Here is a 14,547-nt window from a genome sequence, read left to right on the forward strand (position 1 = left end):
TCTGGTTGTTTTCTTGCTTTCTCTCTTGTTTGTTTGTTTGTCCGGGCGATATCTCAGCCATCCTTTGAGCTCGGAAGCTAAAATTTCGGCACAATAGTGAGCAAGTCCTTTGTCAAAAACATCGATCGTGGGTCCGTGACGAATCTGCATATGGCGATGGCAAAATACAAAGGTGGGCGGTCCGCTTCGAAAGTCCGCTTATCCGCTTATCCGCTGCAGCGGACTAACGTTTTCGAAGCGGATAAGCGAATCGGAACAACCCCCGGAAACCGAAGCGGATAAGCGTAAGCGGACTACTGAAAAATTAAAGCGCATCGCGATTCGCCAAATCAGCTGTTAGCCTGAGCCGTTACTCAAGAATTGTGAATATTTATTTAAGTGAATAATAAGTGAAAACTGAATATTTTATTGGACGCTAGAGCGGCAATAACGTCAAGATGGAGAGATTTCTGACTCTCCAGCCCAGCGGCAGTGCCAGGGACAGGCACACGAGCGACATCCACAACCCGGCGGTCAACATGATGGGGGACGTGGAGGACAGTCAGGAGATCTGCGCCCTGACCCCTCAGCTCGCGCGCAGCGCCCAGCAGGGACCCCAGCCCGGCTCGAGCAGTACGGACTACCTGTTCGCCATGGAGGAGGGGCAGCAGGAGGAGAACCTCGAGGAGAAGATCAGGGAAGAGGTCAACAACTGGTCGAGGAAGCCGCTGAGGGGGAACCCGGGGCTCTCGCCCAATCTCTTCCCGCTCGAGTTCCGTGATGCTTGGGTAACTCTATTTCTCAGGCATAACACGCCGCTCCCGAGCTCTGCCTCGGTCGAGCGCGTGTTCAGCTACGGGTCGGACATCCTCAGGCCTAAGAGGTCGGCCCTGGCTGCACCGAACTTCGAGGCCCTCGTCTTCATGAAGGGCAACCTCCAAATCCTCAAGAAGGCCCACGAGGTGGAGGAGGAAGACGAGGACTAGTCAACAGACTGCTAGTCTGTTGACTAGTAGACTCTCTTGTCAAAGAAAGGACGGGCAAATTGATTTTTCTTTAATGTAACTTGCATATATTAAAATTATATTTAAATTAACTGTAGAGTAGAGTAGAGTCGAGTGGAAAACTTAATTTCAATAAATTTTGAATAAATTTTATTCAAATAAAAATGTATATTTTTGATCTTAAAAGCTTTGTTTGTCTTTGTAGTAGTTAGAAATGGCTATTTAGGCTTAAAAAGCATTAAATTCCCTTTAGAAACGTCAAAAATCGCTTTAAAAACGTCGAAGCGCTTTTTAAAAATCGAATCGAAGTGGATAAGCGGTAAGCGGACTAAGATTTTCGGCCGCTGAGGCGGACAAGCGAATCGGACTACATGGGCTGGGGGAGCGGATAAGCGGTAAGCGGACTTAAAATTTTCCGAATCGCGCCCACCTTTAGCAAAATATCAGAAATTGAAGGCTTTTTTTATTTTAAACGATTCATATAAACATCCGTTGAATCATATCACACGCAAATCATCAAAATCTAAACAGTATCTATCTATAATTCCAGTAATCTCTGTCTGTACGTTTGTACGTTTGTCTGTCTGTGACCGCTGTTTCTCGACAACCACGGGTCCGATATACTTTTCACTTGCCAGGTATATTGCTGGGGACCCGAGGATGTGCCTTTTCAAGGTTTCATATTAATCGGACAATTACTTACCGAGCTATGTCCAAAAAACGATTCAACCAATCAGAGAGCAGCGAACGATCGCGTGTGCCGGCGTTGCGAATGGACCAAACCATTCCATGTAAATAGAGGGGGGGGGTTCTGTGGTCGTTGCGAATGGACGAAACCATTTCATGTAAATAGAGGGGGGGGGATTGTCACTGTACTCGCAAGCCGTTCGCCGTTCGCTTTGGCGTTGCGAATGGACCAAACCATTTCATGTAAATAGAGGGGGGGGATATAATTTTAGATAGATATATAGTACGGGCATATATATAGTACGGGCATGCCCTAGTATTTAGAATTTCAATAAAAGCCACATCACTGTTCATATCGGTAAATATTATTCCATCGTGTTTCAAATCGTGATCGATACACGATGATTGTGATGATCGTGATCGTGAATCGTGATCGATAATAATCGTGTTCACAATCGCTATGTCATATGTACTCCCGATACGTGTACCAAATTCCCGGAACGTGTAACTGTACCAAATCAACAGTTAAGAGGATTTTGAGCCGATAGCTGTTACGGCCTTAGCAAGATCGATGGAGACAGCGATCTGTTAGATCTGATCCTCCTTCATGCCGAAGTGCAGATCCTCCTTCATGCCACATCCAATCGATGCAGCTGTGCAGCGATCGGTGCAGCCGTTTGTGCGGCACACGGTGCAGCGATCGGTGCAAACGTGGACACCCACACTGCCACATCCTGCTGATACTTGCTCCCGCATGACGTTATTTTCCCGGGTGCCGCAAAACGGCTGCACCGATCGAGATTTAACGGATGTTTATATAAATCGTTTAAAAGGAAAAAAGCCTTCAATTTCTGATATTTAGCCTTTTTATTTTGGCCTCCCAATTGAAGTCCCACCCATAGGGCGGGTACCGTTGCTCGACGTAAGAAGACGTCACAATGAACGTCATGCAAACGCGAATGTTATGCGGGAGTCCAAACCTGAGAATGCTGAAGACTAAAGCTGAAATTGGGAAAACTAAATAGTGAAGAGCGGGGGCTCTGCTTGAGACGGACGAAGTGACGGGCAAGACACAAACTCGTCCGAGAAGATGTTTATTGTATAAACCAACTCGGGAACTCTGAAAAGCCCGTTTATCGGGCTGCATATATATCCAAAACCAGAAAGCATAACCGAAACCGAAAGCCACGCCTCGCCTGTGGTCACGTGACCTACAGGTGCAATGGATTATAACCGCACGCGCGGCACGCTTTGGTGGTCACGTGACCAGCCACCCCGGCGCCGAGGTTGTCCACCGGTGACGTCACCGGCTGGAGCAAGGAGATTCTGCTGCTGGTCTCGCTTGGGGGACCCATGGGTCGCTACACATGCCCCCCCAGAATGGACTTGATCCAGGAAGGTCAACCTGAGGGGGGTCCGGATGACCCGACCGAAACGACCGCTGGCCAGTCGCGGGGGGGGGGGGGGGGGGTCCGGTGTGGTGGCGGGTGGTCGGACGGGGGGTGCAGTGGGCGGGGGCGGCCGCGCCGCGGTGGGAGAGCCAGCCGTGGCGGCTGGCCGACGTCCATGTGGGCCGGTTTGAGGCAGTCCAGCGAAATCCGGTCCGCCCGGCCGCCGAGGCTGACGATGAAGGACTTGTTGTCCCGTCGTAGGACCCGGAAGGGTCCGTCGTATGGTGGTCGGAGCGGCCCCCGGTGCGCGTCGTGGCGCACGAAGACGTACTCCACCGAGCGGAGTGCTGGGGGGACGTAGGATTGAGGGTTGCCATGGCGGGACGTGGGCACCGGGGTGAAACGTTGGGCGGCCTCCTGGAAGTCCGTGCGCTGGCGCGCGGCGGACCAGGGGCTGGTGGCATCGGGCATGAACTCGCCCGGTACGCGGAGGGCCTGGCCGTACACCAGCTCGGCGGTGGACGCCTGGAGGTCCTCTTTGGGGGCCGTGCGTAGGCCCAAAAGGACCCACGGGAGCCGGTCGGCCCAGCGGTCGTTCTGCAGGCCGGCCATGAGTGCAGCCTTCATGGAGCGGTGGAACCGCTCGCACAACCCGTTGGCCTGGGGGTGGTAAGCTGTGGTGCGGTGTAGGGTAACGCCCAACGTGCGGGCGATCGCGCCCCATAGTTCGGACGTGAACTGTGCGCCGCGGTCCGATGAGATGTCCGCCGGTGTGCCGAAACGTGCGACCCAGGTGGCGATGAATGCCTGGGCCATGTCAGCGGTGGTGGTGGAGGTGAGGCGCACGGCCTCCGGCCACCTGGTGGTCCTGTCCACCATGGTAAGCAGGTGGGTGAACCCCTGCGATGGGGGAAGGGGACCCACCAGGTCCACGTGGACGTGGTCGAACCATCGCTCGGGCACGGTGAAGGGAGCCAGCGGAGCCTGGGTATGCCGGTGGACCTTGGCCCGCTGGCAGTGTGTGCAGGCGTTGGCCCAGTCGCGGACATCCCGTCGCAGCCCATGCCAGACGAAACGCGCCGCCACCAGCCGCTGGGACGCCTTCCGGCCTGGGTGAGAGAGGCCGTGGAGCAAAGCAAAAATGCGACGCCTCCAGGTGACCGGCACAACAGGGCGAGGTCGGCCTTGGGAGATGTCGCACAGCAGGACTGTGTCCGCGAAGGGGACGTCAGCCAAGCGGAGGCCTGTGTCCGCCACCCGGAGCGCCTGCACCGTGCCGTCGGTGGTCTGGTCTGCTGCCATGAGGGTGAAGTCGACGCCGAGGTGGACGGCATTGGCGCTGGCTCGAGAAAGGCAGTCGGCCACGGCGTTGTCCTTCCCGGCGACGTGCCGGATGTCCGTGGTGTACTCTGACATGGCGGAGAGGTGGCGCTGCTGGCGGGCCGACCACGGCTCGGTGACCTTGGCCATGGCGAAAACCAACGGCTTGTGGTCGACAAAAGCCGTGAACGGGCGGCCCCCTAGGAGGTGGCGAAAATAGCGGACGGCCAGGTACAGCCCGAGGAGCTCGCGGTCGAAGGTGCTGTACTTTAACTCATTGGGCAGGAGTTGCCGGCTGAAGAATGCGAGCGGCTGCCAGGCCCCGTTTACCCATTGTTCATGGACCGCGCCCACGGCGTAGTCGGAGGCGTCCGTGGTGAGGGCGATGGGAGCCTGCGGTACAGGGTGGGGCAGCAGCGTGGCATTGGCGAGGGCCCGTTTCGCGCCGGTGAAAGCAGCGTCCATGTCCGTGGACCAGACGACATCGCGCTTCGCCGGCTGACCGCGGAGGGCAGCATACAAGGGCCGCATGTGTTGCGCCGCTCGGGGCACGAAGCGGTGATAAAAGTTCACCATCCCGAGGAACTCCTGCAGTGCCTTGATGGAGCGGGGGCGCGGGAAAGCGGCGATGGCTTCGACTTTGGCCGGCAGCGGCACGGCGCCGGTCCGGGTGATGCGGTGGCCCAAAAAGTCAATCGTCGCCGCACCGAAGTGACATTTGGCCGGGTTGACGATCAATCCGTTCTCGCTGAGGTGGCCGAACATCGTCCGGAGGTGGAGGAGGTGCTCGGCTCTGGACGTGCTGGCGACGAGAATGTCGTCCAGGTAGGTATAGAGGAACGGCAAGTTGCGCAGCACGCCGTCCATCAGGCGCTGGAACGCTTGCGCTGCGTTTTTGAGGCTGAAGGGCATCCGGAGGAATTCAAAGAGGCCGAAAGGTGTAATCACGGCCGTCTTCGGGATGTCGGCCGGGCAGACGGGCACCTGGTGGTACCCCCGAATCAGGTCCACTTTAGAAAAAATGGTCCGCCCCGCCAACCGGGCGGAAAAATCCTGGATGTGCGGGACGGGGTACCTGTCGGGGGTAGTGGCGTCGTTGAGGCGGCGGTAGTCGCCGCATGGCCGCCATCCACCCCCCGGCTTTGGGACGATGTGCAGCGGTGAGGCCCAGGCGCTGTCGGAGCGCCGCACGATGCCGAGGCGCTCCAGCGCCGCGAACTCGGCCTTGGCGACGGCGAGTTTGGCGGGGTAGAGACAGTGAGCCCGGGCGTACACCGGCAGGCCCGTAGTGGGGATGTGATGCTCGATGCCGTGGCACACCGCGACGGCCGAAAACGTCGGTCGTGTGAGGGCCGGGAACTCCGCAAGGAGGCGTGCGAAGTCGTCTGCCAATGGGAGGGCGCAGGAAAACTCAGTGGGCGTGGCATGGCTCAAGGTGCATGCCAGGAAGCTGAAAGTTTCGGCGTTGACGAGACGCCGGCGTTTCACGTCGACCAGCAGCCCGTGGGCACACAGGAAATCGGCCCCGAGCAAAGCCATGGGGACGTCCGCCGTCACGAACTCCCAGTGAAAGAGCTGGCTGCCGAAGCGGAGGGCGACGGTGCGTGGGCCGAAGGTGCGGATGTCGGAGCCGTTGGCCGCGACCAAGGGGGGCCGCAAAAGGCGGCCCGCCTGCCCTCCGCCGAAGCGGGAATGACGCTCACCTGAGCGCCGGTGTAGCAGAGGAAGCGCTGTCCCGACGCTCGGTCCGCGATGAACAGCAGGTTTCCGGAACAGCCGGCGTTCATTGCTGGGAGGGAACGCCGGCTCGCCCGTTTCCCGACTTTGCCTAACGTGCACGGGGGTCGACATGATCGGGCCTGCCGCCCGAACCTGGCGTGGAAATAGCACCAGGCCGGGTCCGGCGGGGGCTCCGGTCGACCCGTCGGGTCCGGGCAACGCGGCATCGCCGCTGCCAGTCGCGCCGGCCTGGCGGCCTCCAGGAAGGAAACTGCGTCGCGGGCGTCAGGCGTGTGGGCGGGAAGGCTCCCGGCCGCCACCCCGACGAGCTGGCTCGCCGATCCGGCGAGCTGGCTTGCCGAAGCGATCTTGTCGGCCTCCATGGCGAGGTCGCGGGGGTTCACGATGGTCGTACCTGCCAGGGCGACCCATACCTGGGCCGGGAGCTGGCGAAGAAAGAGCTCCTGAAACAGGAAATCCGAGGGGTGCTCGCCGAGCAACGCGAGCATGTAATCCATGCGTTCGGACGGGCGCGTATCGCCGAGCTCAGGAAGGTCGAGCAGGCGTCGTGCACGCTCAGCCAGGGAGAGGGCGAAAGCGCCCAGCAGAAGTGCCTTGATGGCGTCGTACTTGCCGTCAGCGGGCGGGTTCTGGAGGAAGCTCAGGCAGCGGGCGGCGGTCGCAGAGCCAAGCGCGGCGACCACGTAATGGTATCGAGTGGCGTCCTCCGTTATGCCACGCAGGGCGAACTGGGAGTCCGCCTGCGCGAACCAGACGGCGGCATGTGCTTCCCAGAAGGTGGGCAGTTTGAGGGACACTGCGGTGTCCATCGCGCGTCGTAAATTCGGGGTCACCAGTGAAGAGCGGGGGCTCTGCTTGAGACGGACGAAGTGACGGGCAAGACACAAACTCGTCCGAGAAGATGTTTATTGTAAAAACCAACTCGGGAACTCTGAAAAGCCCGTTTATCGGGCTGCATATATATCCAAAACCAGAAAGCATAACCGAAACCGAAAGCCACGCCTCTCAGGCGAGGCGTGTTTCGGTGGTCACGTGACCGACAGGTGCAAAGGATTATAACCGCACGCGCGGCACGCTTTGGTGGTCACGTGACCAGCCACCCCGGCGCCGAGGTTGTCCGCCGGTGACGTCACCGGCTGGAGCAAGGAGATTCTGCTGCTGGTTTCGCTTGGGGGACCCATGGGTCGCTACAATAGCCTATTTTACTCCTGGGGATCCCAGGATTACCCACCCAAAATATCTTTGCGATCGGTTCAGCAGTTTTTCGGTACCTTCGAACGGACAGACAGACATTTGGTGAATTAATTATAGATGATATTTGGACATGCCAATGACCAAGCAAAGGCTATTTTTGATTTCTTGATTAATCAATTTATCGATGAATTATTTAATTACTCAATTAATGGCTTCTTTTTTTTAAGTTACAGATTCGGATGAAATGGTGGTGGTTTATGTGTTCTGTGAACCAATTGATCAATTATTTAAAATTGTTATGATTATTATTTATTTATTTTCATTATTAATCATTTATTTATTTTATTTCTCATCTGGGCAAAATCACGCACCTTTTGAGCTTGGAAGCTGATATTTGGACATGACAATGACCAAGTGATTTGGCTGTAAAGGCAATTTTTGATTTATTGATTAATTAATTAATCGATTAATTATTTAATTATTCGATGAATGACTTAATTAATTATTTGTTTTAAAGTTACAGATTCCGAAGAAATGGTGGTGGTTTGTGTATTATATTAGGCAATTGATTAACTATTTAATTTTTTTATGATTATTATTTATTTATTTTTATTATTAATCATTTATTTATTTTCTTTCTCATCTGTGCAATATCACGCACCTTTTGAGCTTGGAAGCTGATATTTGGACATGACAATGACCAAGTGATTTGGCTGTAAAGGCTATTTTTGATTTATTGATTAATTAATTAATCGATTCATTATTTATTGATGAATCAATTAATTATTTATTTTTTTATTACTGATGACTTATTTCATTAAATTTCTAAAAGATACATCTTCGGATGAAGCACTAGTGGTTTAGTTATGCTATTAGCCAATTGATAAAAAAAAATATTTTATGACAATCTTTTATTGATTTTAATTATACAATTAATCTATCAATTATTGTACACCTCTCCCTACCAATGCAGTCTCTATGAGCCGCACTGTGGGATTTTTAATTGTTTGGCATGGGGGCGGTGTACATTGAATGCATCTGTACTTGTTAATTATGTTTTTTAACTGTTGTGAAGATAAACCCAACCTCCGATGGGGAGGAGTCTCTGTCGCGGCTTGATATCAGTTGGCGGGGCGAGGAGTAGGGGTTCTCCGTCGCGGCTTGATATCAGGACGTGGGGAAGGGGAGGAGTTTTCCGTCGCGGCTTGATATGAGGGGGCGGGGCGATGGGTGGGCGTTCTCCGTCGCGGCTTGATATCAGGACGCGGGGAAGCGGTTCTTCGTCATTCACGGGCTGATATCAGAACGTGGTGGGCAGGATCAAGCATCAAGCTCAAGGGGACGTGTTGGTGAGACGGCGTGAGCGGTGTAAAAGGGCGGGTTCACATGAGTCCCAGAGCCTTTAAGAGCTGAGGTGAATTGGCGAATGTGGTTTGTGGGGTGAGATCCAAACGAGACGTGAAGATGGAACGAGCACCGCGTGTCTCTCGCACTCACAGCTTGAGCCGACGAACCGGCAGAGCACCTGGGACGTCACCATGAAGATCGTGGGTGCTGAGGGATCGTTACGGTCAGACATGTCCGAAACCGATGTCTTTGTCTCTGGCCCCATGTCCTCCCCCCGGTCAGATTAAACCGATAAACAGATCGATTGAATTCACGTGGTATTTGTCAGGTAGGCACGATGGATTAAGGGGTCAGACGAATTACCCAAATGTAAGTCGTACTACGTAAACTCGTAAAGGAAGGTTATGTTATGCAGTAAAACGTTACGGTGTGCTTCACGTCGAAGAAAACGAATGCGAACAGAATTTTACAAATTTTACAAATTACTCAAGTTAAGGAAATTTTTAAATATCCGAACCTCATCTTCTTCTGACTTGTGTACCCAAACATCTCTGGCTACACAGTACTTTTTAAGTGTCGATGTCAAAACATAATTATCCATTTCCGTACAATGCCCTTCTTAAATCTAACATTTGTAATCTGCTGATGCTACAAAGTTTTTCAACAAGGTCAGGTAACTTGTGGTTTCCATTTAAGACGTAGTTTAAGGATATTATTTAACGATTCACAGTTGTTCATCCACAATTTCTCTGAGTTACCTTTCTCGGGCCTGGGGATTTCAGATCTCATCGGTAACCGTTTTTCGGTTCTGTGATTTAAGGAACCGATGGGAACCGATGGGAAACCGATGGGAAACCGTTGTTGGGAACCGATGGGAAACAAAATTCCGGTTCCGTGCCCAAACCTAATGGGAAACGATTTTTTTTTTCTTTAGAATTTGTAAAGCAAAACATTAGTAATACAAAATTTAAAATGTAGTCTCAAATAATAAATCATGTCATTTACATGTATGCAATGTAATTAACGCATGTTCATTATTGAGGTTGATGTTTATTATCAGAGAAGAGCAAATTTTGTCAATTTGATTGTGTATACCCTTATGAAATAAAGTTTTATTATTATTTTAAGTTATAAGTTATATGATTATTCTCCATTTTTTTTTAGAACTGACTTTCACAATATTTTCTGTCATGAGTTGGAACGCAAGACAACGGACACCGTTATTGCTTCAACTATTATGTAAGCCAACAACGAATCGACTCCCCCCACCCCCCCCCCCCTCCTCTGTTCGGTCTGCACAATTTGAGAACCCCTCCGCGTCTAGCATAGCACTCACTGTACTTAGGCTGGTTAAAAAAAAGGTTCCTGTTTATCATCGCCGCCCGCCCCAGAAAAGTCGTCCGCCCCATCAAATTTTTTTTTTTCTCGCGAAGTCCGTAAAATCCGTTGCCTGTGTTGAGCTGAGGTACCACAGATGAGTCATATCCTATATGCAGTACCTGCAGTAAGAGTCGTACTGCCGAGAAAAGGCCCACTCGGAAGTTCAAGAAGTAGTTGGTATTCTGAAGGAGAAGCCAAATATCATCGGCAAACGGGAGAGCCTCACGTGATCATTATTGCTGTGGATTTCTAGTCAAAAATTAAATGAGCGCTGCACTACATGTGGTAGTAGGTGATGATAGATAGATACATCTATGAGTGCTATAATAGCAGTAGCTGCTGATAGATACGTCTATGAGTGCTATAATAGCAGTAGCTGCTGATAGATAGATACATCTATGAGTGCTATAATAGCAGTAGCTGCTGATAGATAGATACATCTATGAGCGCTGTAATAGCAGTAGCTGCTGATAGATAGATACATCTATGAGTGCTATAATAGCAGTAGCTGCTGATAGATAGATAAATCCATGAGTGCTATAATAGCAGTAGCTGCTGATAGATAGATACATCTATGAGTGCTATAATAGCAGTAGCTGCTGATAGATAGATACATCTATGAGTGCTGTAATAGCAGTAGCTGCTGATAGATAGATACATCTATGAGTGCTATAATAGCAGTAGCTGCTGATATATAGGTACAATCTATGAGTGCTATAATAGCAGTAGCTGCTGATAGATAGATACATCCATGAGTGCTATAAAAGCAGTAGCTGCTGATAGATAGATAGATCTATGAGTGCTATAATAGCAGTAGCTGCTGATAGATAGATACATCTATGAGTGCTGTAATAGCAGTAGCTGTTGATAGATAGATGTATAAATGCGAACCAGAAATCCTTTTGATGTGGTTTATGTCCTCTTCCATGTCTGCCAAACTGCTCAATATGCATGTACCACCGGTACCATGAAGTGATATTTCGTGGTGAGGAATTCTAGTCAAATATGTATGAATGCTATGGCAATAGCTGCTGATAGATACATGTATGGCAACCGGACATTATTCTTAAAAGCTGAAGTTTTGGTCTACCATTGTTATATGTATCAGCAAATATTAAAAGTAAACAGAACTCAATGTGACATAGGTTTCTTTATTTTCTTTATTTGAATCGTATCAGTGCGTACATAAGAAGGTTTACTAGTTTAGAAATCATAACATGATTCATCATGCATGTCCGATCAAGTATATTTAAGAAAAAAACTTATTGTGCGTTGAATAATCCATTAAAATTTCACTGAAAAAAAAAACAAAAAACCCTCCCTCCCGACCCACTTTTTTGAAAAAAAGTGATGATAAACAGGAATTTTTTTAAACTAGCCTTACTGCTACTGTACATACGAGTTGATTCTCTCTTATTATTAGGTTTATGATACTCATAGCTTTTCAGAATTTCTCCACCACAGAATTGGAGTGAAACAAATCGAAACAAAATACTTATTTCCAGTCAAACTGAACAGTTTAATAACATAGTACAACTTCCATAAGTTTCGGTGAAACAACTTAAAGGTCATAGGACAATAAATGGATTGCATTGCAAACTGTGCGATGTTCCGCAAGTCCCATGTCCATATAATACATCGGAACAACGTGAAAAAGTTCGTATTTAAAATCGTGTCCTTTAAACTTTAAGTAATATCAAACGTATAATATCAAAGTAGGACTTCAAATATAAATTTCAATATGGATTTTCTTGACGGAATTGCATGTTCGTCATGCCGAGATCGTTGAAAGCTGTTGGCCTCTCTACTTTCAGGTAACATACACATGTACTTTGAGGTTTTGTAGATTACGTAGATTTTTGCCTTACACTGCCTTTCTGCGATGGGAAACGTACTTTCGGTTCCGTGTTTTTGCTATCACGCTACCGGTAATGATCGTTTCCGTGAAATCCGCAGGCCTGTTTCGGGTGGGGTTCGCAAACGTAAGAATACAGCAACGGTTTAAACTTTTCAAAATATGTACAAAACAATGGATAATCGTCCAAATAAGGCACAATATCTAAACACTTGCTCTGAAATATAAACATGTCATTACTTTTAACTATCTCGTTTTCTCCAAATATCTTATTTATAATCACCTTTCTTTTGTGGGACACCCTACCTTATCACTTAAATATCTACTTACATTATCCTTCAGATGCTTACTACATAAAATGTGGGTAGCACTAGGAAAACAACATTTCATTGCCTTTACCAAGGCCAACTCTTGATCTGAACCTAACCGTAACTCAACATTGCTAACTGAATCAAATAATTTAGCCTGCAGGTGGGAGAAAAAAAAAGTAAGTTTCAAACTCACCATCCCAATGTAAATACATTGGGCCCAGAAATATGGGATTATCACCTGATTCTTTATGCACAACACTATTCTTATGCACAGTGGTAGTCACAAAACAAGCCCCTAAATGGAATGTTCTAGCAACCCCTAAAACACTACCACCAGCAACATTGCGTTTCCAATCTTCCAATTGTTCATCTGAATACAAAATGATGCTTGGGGCTTTATTCTTCTTGTGGATGATTTCCTGCACATGTGGATTTTCGTCTAACAAAGAAAGAACAGCAAACACTTCATCTGCTACATTGTTTCTATGTTGTTGTCAGTTTCTTTTCGGTGTTGTACTTCTTGTCCCTCACCTGTTTAAAATCACGAGGAGCTTCAAAATAATTGTCCTCTAACATGTCCTGGTATACCCGATGCGGTTGTTTAGTCTTAATCTCTTCTTCGATTCTGTCCATGACTTTTGGATTCGTCCGCGTATACGTTTTTCTTTTTGCATTGCCATGAACCGAAGGTGACGTGGGTTGAATACCACAATATTCCATGACAGCCAGTCCAGCAAAATCTAACAGTCACACTTGTGACACGCTTCTTGTAATTATCGTCACTTTTCAATGTTGCATAATACCGATGTAAGGTAAGTACTTCCGTTGGCTGTGGCTCAATGGGTATCCAGGTCGATTTTCCCTTTAGCCGAGTTTCGTTGCAATAAATATTGTTCTTGAGATACACAGTCTTAGGGTTGTTTCCGCTATCCAATATGACGTAACTGTTCACTGTACTTCCTTTGTTGCTGTCCCCCACACCACAATCAGGGAAATAGCTCCTTCCATTTCGCTTGCGCTTTTCGACATTTACATTATTTTTCAGCATAAAAAACAGTTTTTTCCTACTAACGGAACAATCACGAATGGTGTCACTATTTGACTGTAACGCATCCAACTCTTGGGAAATAGTCATAAACTTTCCATTTACGGGTAGGTGGTTTCCGACATTTTCCGTTTCCATGGATGAGTCATGGAGATCAGAATGCTTTTGTGATTTCGGCCTGAATATCAGGGGAATCGTCTGTAAACAGAAAAGCAGTTGAATTAACAATGATACAAATGATCCATGGTAATTGTTTACTGCATAGAAAATGTAAAATTACTCCTTTATTTCTGTATAATGTTTGTCTAATATAATTACCTCTTTCTCTTCAAACACAGCCGAAGAATCGTCAGAGACCTCCTGCCGGTCATATGTGAATACAGGATCATCCATATCCTCAATCGGCGAATGGGATAAGGCCGGTATCTGTTCATGGGGGGTAGTCTATAAAAAAAACGATAAAAATACTATAAACACATAATTATCTTTCTTACTTCAGTAAGAAAGGTCATAAAATACGCTATGCTACAATGTAGTATCCCTTGTAAAGTAAGACAAATAACTTCCTAAAAGCATTGGCTCGCTGTCAGACGACAGGTCAATGGTAGCTGGTGTTGTTGGTACCAGAGGGACAAAATGGTTTGGTGTCCAAGTCCCTGTACGCCTCTTTGGAGAGACTCATCCACATGATATGCACCGAGGTGTGCACATCACGAGTTATTGGCCTGAAGGTCGAAGATGCTATTGATTGGGGGATATGTTGATATTATATCGTGAGACATGACCGTAGCAGCGGCCTGAATGGTCCAAGCGGATGAATATCTCCCGGATGTAGCGCATTCCAAACGCGCCTCGTCGAAATCTGGGGAAACTAGATGAATGCTTCTCGGCCTAAGTAACAGCCCATGTTCAGTATGATAGTCGACCAACTCAATGGTGGTCCGGACTCGGAGTTAATTTGCATAGGACTCATTGCCGAATGCAGCCACTGACAAAGCATTGAAAAGGCAGTTCCCATCAGCAGTTACCGATGCTGACTGTAACTGTAGAGATCCTCCCATCTTCAGCATATTGGATGTCGCCATATCAAAGGACCGTATTCCGAAACGAATTTCGGGTGCATGGCGAGGATACTCTGAGTGCCGCAAGAGAATGGCCTTCAGCTGGATGGCGGACTTTAGATTCTTTGCCGCTTCTCCGAGTCGAGCGATTGACGATGAGAAGTCAAACGTTCCCGCCGATTGGGTGCAGCACGTGCAGAGATATTCTGTGTCCATATCTCCTAAGGCTGTCA

The sequence above is a fragment of the Myxine glutinosa genome, chromosome 1 (genome assembly GCF_964187855.1).
Source record: "Myxine glutinosa chromosome 1, kmMyxGlut1.1, whole genome shotgun sequence".
NCBI lineage: Eukaryota > Metazoa > Chordata > Myxini > Myxiniformes > Myxinidae > Myxine > Myxine glutinosa.